The 7724-nt window shown below is 32.0% G+C and overlaps 1 pseudogene; it reads right to left on the reverse strand.

The window, feature by feature from the left end:
* Positions 1-293: 293 nt before the first annotated feature.
* Positions 294-1071, reverse strand: LOC107018532 (annotated as a pseudogene).
* Between the last annotated feature and the right edge of the window lie 6653 nt (positions 1072-7724).

Here is a 7724-nt window from a genome sequence, read left to right on the forward strand (position 1 = left end):
GTTGCCCTCAACTTGAAGACTAAGATCCTAAATTCAATTGATAAATCACTGATCTAGAAATAAAAAAATTCACAAACACTAAGAAAGCTTCCTAGATTTTTCTCTTCTATATTCTTTGATCAGCAGCACTTCGAAAATCAATCTCTCAATTGTTTTGCTTTTGAATTGCGAGATTATTCTAAACGCCTCTTCTTCTATTTATGCTCATGTATCCTAAAGACTTCTACCCCATTGAATCCTCATTCGCTTAACCACTTGATTCCATTTAGAGTTCTTCTTGTAATGAAACACTTTCATAAAATAGAAGTCCTTGTTGAAACAGTTTTCTTCAGATGACTTTGCCAATTTGTTCCATGTATTTTGTCATTTATCAAAACAATGCATATCCCAACAATAACTAAAAAAGGTTTAGATAACTCTGTACACCTCACACTCAACAGTTTCATGTTTGGAAGAAGTGAGACCAGTGCAAATGCAAGCAGTATATCACAGGGAGTCATAATCTTGAGCTCGGAAATTTTCTTCCAACTCCTTCTAATTTTCTCAATAACATATGCAAGTTCTTCTAAACTAGGCATCGTCAGTGATTTAAGATCTTTCCTCTCATAAAAAGATGTACATATCCCTTGCTTTTCTATTTTTTCCCAAGCAGGCATAACAAGGAGTTTAAGATGTGGACATATGAAAAGAAGAGATTTAAATTATGAGGGAAATACCTCTTGGCAGTATAATTCAACTAATTGTTCTGAACATACAAATTGTAATGGAAGATCAATTTCAATGTTTCCACGACTAAGGCTCATACAAATCTTTAGGATGCGGGTCAATTTTTCACGAGATGGAGTGTCGACATATATATACGGAGGTATTGACACTCTAATTAAAATTTACTGCATTACAAATAAGTCCAGCGTTTTCCAGAGACGTTGGTCAGACCTAGCCGATTGCCAGCAGGACAAAATTGAGGAATTAAGAGTTTAACTGGAAACGGTTGAAGGACTGGAATATCCTCACCAGGATATCAATATGAATGTCCTCCCATCTCCTTACATGAGAATTTCCTTCTTCCATCACAACAACTTCAATCTTTTCTTGTTTTCGAAATGAATCGTTAAATCTTCAATCTCCTAAGTTCTTGTAGAACCAATAAAGGTTATTAAGTCTCTAGATCAAAGAAGAATAAAAAGGTAACTCTGGAAATATATAGAAACATAGAAGATAGTACAAATACGTCCTAGGAGTACTGTGATGCCCAAAAGTGAAGAAACAAAGAAAATATAACCTGGAATTATGTTTGTTATATGATAGAGAATTAAGTTCTCGATAGCATAGCTGACGGAAGTATCACATTTCTTAATGTTATAGACAACTATGCTCACAAAGTCATAGTAGGAAATATTGATCAAGTAAGTTGTTATAAAAAAGAAAACTTGTTAGTATATTATTGATCCCTTAACTTTTCCACCAGTGAAGGTTATAACATAATTTATTTTAAGAAAGTATGGCTAATTAGTGATTCTTAGTAAATAAAGGTAGATGTATTAATTTTCAAATTTAAAAAAGAGAAATGTCTTACCTCAATTCAAATTTGATTAATCATTTCATTGTACAGTAAAGCCTCCATAAATTAATGTGGGTGAGACCATGAAATTTTATTATTTTAAAAAGATATTATTTAATTGATAAATTAATATTTATTAATTTATAGATGGTTTGACATTTAATGAAGGTTAATGTGATTATATCAAAATCATTGTATCTTTCTAATTTATGTATAATATTTATTGATTTCACATAAAAATATATATTATGCATAATGTACAACAAATACATCAGAATCATTTTATTTTTTACTAGTTTTAGCCTTGTGATGTTGGATAATAAGAGCTTTCAAGATGTATTTTGCAAAAGATTTATCATAGGATATAAGAAGACTATGAAGTGGGACAAACTGATCTAACAAAGATTAATTTTTTGGATGCTATCAATTTTGCAATCGCTGTTTGAACAACAAATGTTCAATAATATACAATAGCAAATTATTTTCGACAGTGTAAAATTTATTCGGGGGATACAACCTGAGAGAATTTGAATGAAAATGTCATGGGGGATATAATCTTCAACATCAACTTTTGGAGTTTCTTCATTCCACCCAGACCATTAATGAATTTGTTGCATGTACTATGAAGATTTGAAAAAAGAAACTTAATCAGTAATATTAATATCACATGTCCAAACAAAGATACATATATAACATATTAGAAAAACAAATAGCGAAAGATATGTATGTTTTTATTCTATATGGCGATACACAATCACAAAGATTCATATTCATAGAAGTGTAAAAAAATTCCATCTTTTGATTGTAACTATAATATATCTTTTTTCCTACTCGTAGAGAAGGATTGGGATGGAACAAGCACAATTAAAGTGATGTTTATCTTTTATGCTACTTGAGAATATTAGATATTTTGTCTTGGAATTAGCGAAATGATTTTTCTTCTACTACTTCGACAAAGGCCTATATCACAAACTATAGCATGATTGGAGAGAATTGCTATATACCCCCATGACATTAGCACTACAGGCAAAATTCTCCATGACGTTCTTTGAAAGATATGAGGATGTGTCATAATCTTTTCCATGTTTTGTTCTCCCTCATTGTTTTTTTAAATCTTCTCCTTTGATAGCTTAAATGTGACAGGAGAGACCCGATACTTGCGAGTGTATCGTACCTTGTTGATGTTTGTCATGCCATAAAGAAGTTGAGCTTCTACTGGGTATAGTTGCTGCTTTAGCCTCAAGGTGAGAGTTGGTTAGCGACACCTTTGTTTACCGAATATAAACTCCGGTAAAAGTACTGAAGGAGTACATTATCAGGCAAACCATAGGTTGGGCATTGTAGCACCATCTTGTTGAACCTTAGCCAAGTTTCATGCAAAGGCTCTCCATTCAGGCGCTTAAAGCTTTGAATGTTATCTCGAATATTCATTATCTTCAAGGGAGACAAAATCAAAAACTAAATGCGGTAACTAGCTCTTCAAATGAAGTGATGAAATTTCGGGTTAATTCATCTAACCACTTAAGAGCTTCTCCCATCAGGGAAAATGGGAACAATCATAGTCTAACTGACTCTTGAGAGATGCTATTTGAAAGAGAATGGCCCATAAACAATTAAAAAGTTTTGAAAATGCTCGTGGGGATCCTCATGAGCCAATCCACTGAAGATTCATTTTAGTTGCTAGAGCTGCAACATATTGCTCGTTTTATGAAACATTGCATTCCCCTCGGCTGGGATAAACTTATGGCTCCACTACCTCCCATAAGATGGGGGTCATTGATATTTTGTGGCCAACTTGGCTACCATTACTGCCATTTACACTCATAGTTCCTGCTTACAACACAAACACTTAAAACAAAAATGAAAAAAATAAGTATGTAAACTACCACTAATAAGAATAAAAACTCTAATGAAATGCATTTTCACGTGACACTACTCCTCGACGGTGGCGCAATTTTGTTTCTTATTATGGCATATGACACTACCATCCGGTATGAGTGTCTCTGATCGTCGATAGTTTAGTAACCCATAAAATTGTTGAGGTCGTGTCCTAAGGGAGCGGTTTCGAGAAAAATTAGTTAAATTAGAACTTCATTCTAATTAGTCATCGCTAAAGAGAATAATGAATAAAAATATAGTAAATTAAAGGGGTGACAACAAAGTATCAAATAATGATGGCGGTTTTTCTCACAAGTATAGTAATAAATATAAAAATGAGAAAGTGAATCAAGCATGGGGAAAAGTTCTTGGGGTGTGACCGCAATACAAGTTGAGATAAGTAGTTGGATACATGATTGATAGGAAATCTGCGAGATAATAGTGACTAGCCTAAACTATAGATGTAAATAGGTTCCCTATCATAGAACTAACCGGGTTTGAAATGATTTCCTCTCGGACACCCATTTGCCGAATAAAGGCTAGCCTACGCCTTACCCCACTTACTCTCTTGAGCTCAATGTTAGGATACAGGACTAGGGTTCACCCTCTCTGGCTGAGCCTCATGTTAACCCACTCCTTAGGGCATAAGTCTAGAAATTTTGGTTTCACGGTCTCTCTCTCGGGAAAGCCGAAAACACATGGGTGAGTTTATATTTGCAACTACAAACCAATTAAGTTAAAACACAACCACTAGTTGTAATCACCATTAAAATACATCTAACCTCTCACAAATCAAGATCCAACAATAATATCAACACAAATTTGCTAAATCACACTCCAAGAATGGGTTTTTTAGCCACACATTAAGCAATAAAAAATTACACCTATAATGATAATGAAATCATATGGGAATAAGAAATCAAACCTTAATATGAGCAAAGGAAAATGAATAGAGAAGACCCACTTCCAACATGGAAAAAATGAAACCCTTCCTTCTTCAAGTCTACCACAAAACCCTCTTCAGAGAATAAATGAAGAAAAATAATCTAAAGCCTCTAACCTATAATAATGTTTGTATCTCTAAAAATAAAACCTACAGATAGTATTTATAGATTTCAGATTAAGTTCTTCGGAAACCACTCGACGAGGTTAGTCGTGACCGTGGAACTACTCGATGAATCACCCTTCTTCTAGTTCATCGCTATTTTGTGCTTTCCTTCAACATCTTCGTATTCGGGACCATTGGGTCGTATTATATTGATTTGCAAACCTGTAAGGTGATACGATGACTGCTCCTTTCATTGCCTTTTGATCTTCTTTCTTCTAGTCTTCACATGTTTGGAACAAACGGTAACTCGCCAAGTGTTCTTGGCGATGCTCATGAGACTTCAGTTTCTATTAAAATAAATCCATAAAAAGTCCAATTTGAGGACTCATCAACTTACATTCTTCAAATTGTAAAACTTCTAATTTTTCTCATGAAGAAATAATAATTAGAAAAAATTCCGAAAAATATTCTGAAACAATCTCTTATTGTGCTTGAAAAAAATAATGAGCTAATGTTGAATATTATATATCAAGCACATTCAAATAATAAGGTTTCATTCCCGAAATGAATAAAATATATACCACTGTTTGTCTATTGAAGAGATAAAATAACAAAGCATACACATTTTATTTTGTGTCTGAAAGTTACTGCAATATGTACCTATCCTGAATAGAAATATCTAGAACAACTTTAGAAAAGTCACATTTTAAGGTGGGATAAATGAATCTTGTTGGCTGCTTTCTATTGTATGTTCTATTTATTTACATGAAGGAAATAACAATTCATAAGCTTTCCTAAAGGAAGTGAACAATAATGTCAAAATTACCGATTTGATAAAAAAATTTAAGTATTAATCATGAAAGATAATGTAATTCTAAAAATGTGCATATTATCTATTAAAAATATATTGAAGAACTAGGAAATTCTTCAAAATTCTTTTATATTGTTTGCTATCATGAAAAATATAAGAGGTCAATAAAAACATGTGATAACTTAAAGAGATTTATCGATATAAGATAGTATTATGTGTGTTTACTATATACATGCAGTTTGACATTCACAGAGATTAATTGTCCATTTAAGAGAATTCATTGGTGAGGGTTATGTTCCTCACCTTGTAATTACCTCTTCGTTTTCCCTCTGAAGACCCCTATATTTTTTAAAAATTCTTTAAAATAGATATGGATAAAAGTGTCACATAAAATTAGATTAAGAAATAGTGTCATCAAATATAACTTTGTTAGTTAAAAATTAAAGAAATAATAAACAAAAAAGAAACACCATAATTTGTCTATAGAAAATTCAAAGTAAACTTATCATGAAGATGCTTTTTTTTTTGCCAAAAGGTCCAGAATGTTACTTTGCTTATGTGATTAACATTACTTTTTCTATAGATGGACTAAAAATATGAACGTTTCATTTTAAGAAAGAATAACTCTCATTATTAATGTATGGTAATCCTCCCCTTTTTAGTTATTAGCGTTTTCTTGTTTCTCAAAAAAGAAAAAGTAGCATGAAAACCATGAGTGTGAAACACAAATTCCCTAGTAGTTGTGGGATGATGGAAATTCCGAATGTTTTTTTTATTGACAACTCACCTCAAAAAAATTGAGATAGAATGTGAAGAAACTAACCTCATTGATAGAATCAGTCAGTTTCCTAACGCTATTATTGTTCAAATTCTTTCTCGATTGCCCACAACTGATGCCTTCAGAATATCTATTCTCTCTAAACATTGTAAATACATTTGGACTTCTATTGTCCGTTAAGGAAATGAATTTGTGTACCCCCAAGCCATTTGAATAACAATACTCCTTGTTGTCAATAGAAGTCCAGAAGTATTTCCAGTGTTTAGAGGGAATAGTCGTTCAAAAGGCATCTAATATGGACAATCGAGAAAGGATTTGAACAATAAGAGCGTTAGACAGCTGCTGATTCTATCAATGAGTCTAGTTTCTTCACATTTTTTCTCAATTTTATCTTTTTTATGAGGTGAGTTTTTAATAAAAATAACATTCAGAGTTTCCATCATCACCACTACTGCTATGTAATTGGTCTTTCTCACTGATGGATGTCATGCAACTTTTTTTTTCTAATAACTGAAAGATGAAATTTATCATACATTAATTCTGAGAATTAGTTTTTCTAAAAATGAATTATTCATATTTTAGTCCATCAATAGAACGAATAATGTTAATCACACAAACAAAGTAACATTCTAGACCTGTTGGCAAGAACTTTATAAGTTTCCAAAAATTGAAGATACAAATGAAGAAATTGAATTTTTTTAAAATTAATTATAGATAATTAATAGTGTCTCTTTTTTGTTCATTATTCTTTAACTTTCAACTATCAAAGTTATAGTTTATGACACTATTTATACATGCATCTATACATACGTATCTACATACATATATTTCACTAATGTTTATTTATACCAAGCTACCTAGTTTGACATTGAATATCTTTGATAAATAGCTAATTCACTGCTTATGATAATAAAATTAAGTGTTGGTCTAGGATATGATATAGTGTATAGAATATCACTGTTATGCGTCTGACCAACAATATGGCATATTTGGTGTCATATCAATTAATTTAGGGTCGGGTACAAAATATTTTCCACATAAAAGCTTGTCATGTGCGATATATGAATTTATTCAATAAACATGTGAGTGGCCTTTGTTTAGGGAAACGAGACTAGATCATTTGGACACATGATTAGGGGTGAATAGACAAACAAGTGAGGAGGTGTTAGGGGTTGCTTCTAGAGGGTACGAGGATACTAATTCAAAAGATAAATAAAGTCAAATAATAGAAGCATTTGCTGAATAAAAAATAATCTCATATTTCAGTTTCAAATGCTCCTTTTAAATATCGCAAAAGGACATAGTATACGATATAAATTAAGCATGGTAAACCAGTTGATTTCAATTGCAATAATCCTTACAACGGGGAAAAAGGAAATAATCATAATATGTAGGCAATATGCTCTCGAAAATACAATGACTTCTGAAACCTCATGCGAGCTTCAGATACCTAATTAGTGATACTTATTTAAAAGTTAATTAAAGTCAAATGCTCCTCAAATTTTCTGACAGTCTACGACATGCAGAAAGCATGATAAAACAGTCGTTTCGATTAATAGATCCTTAGAAACGGAAAAAAGAAAATTATCATAATAAGGAGACCATGTGTTCTAAAGTGTAATCATAGGTTTCCTTTGTTTGTATTTAA

The sequence above is a fragment of the Solanum pennellii genome, chromosome 1, assembly GCF_001406875.1.
Source record: "Solanum pennellii chromosome 1, SPENNV200".
In the NCBI taxonomy this organism is placed as follows: Eukaryota; Viridiplantae; Streptophyta; class Magnoliopsida; order Solanales; family Solanaceae; genus Solanum; species Solanum pennellii.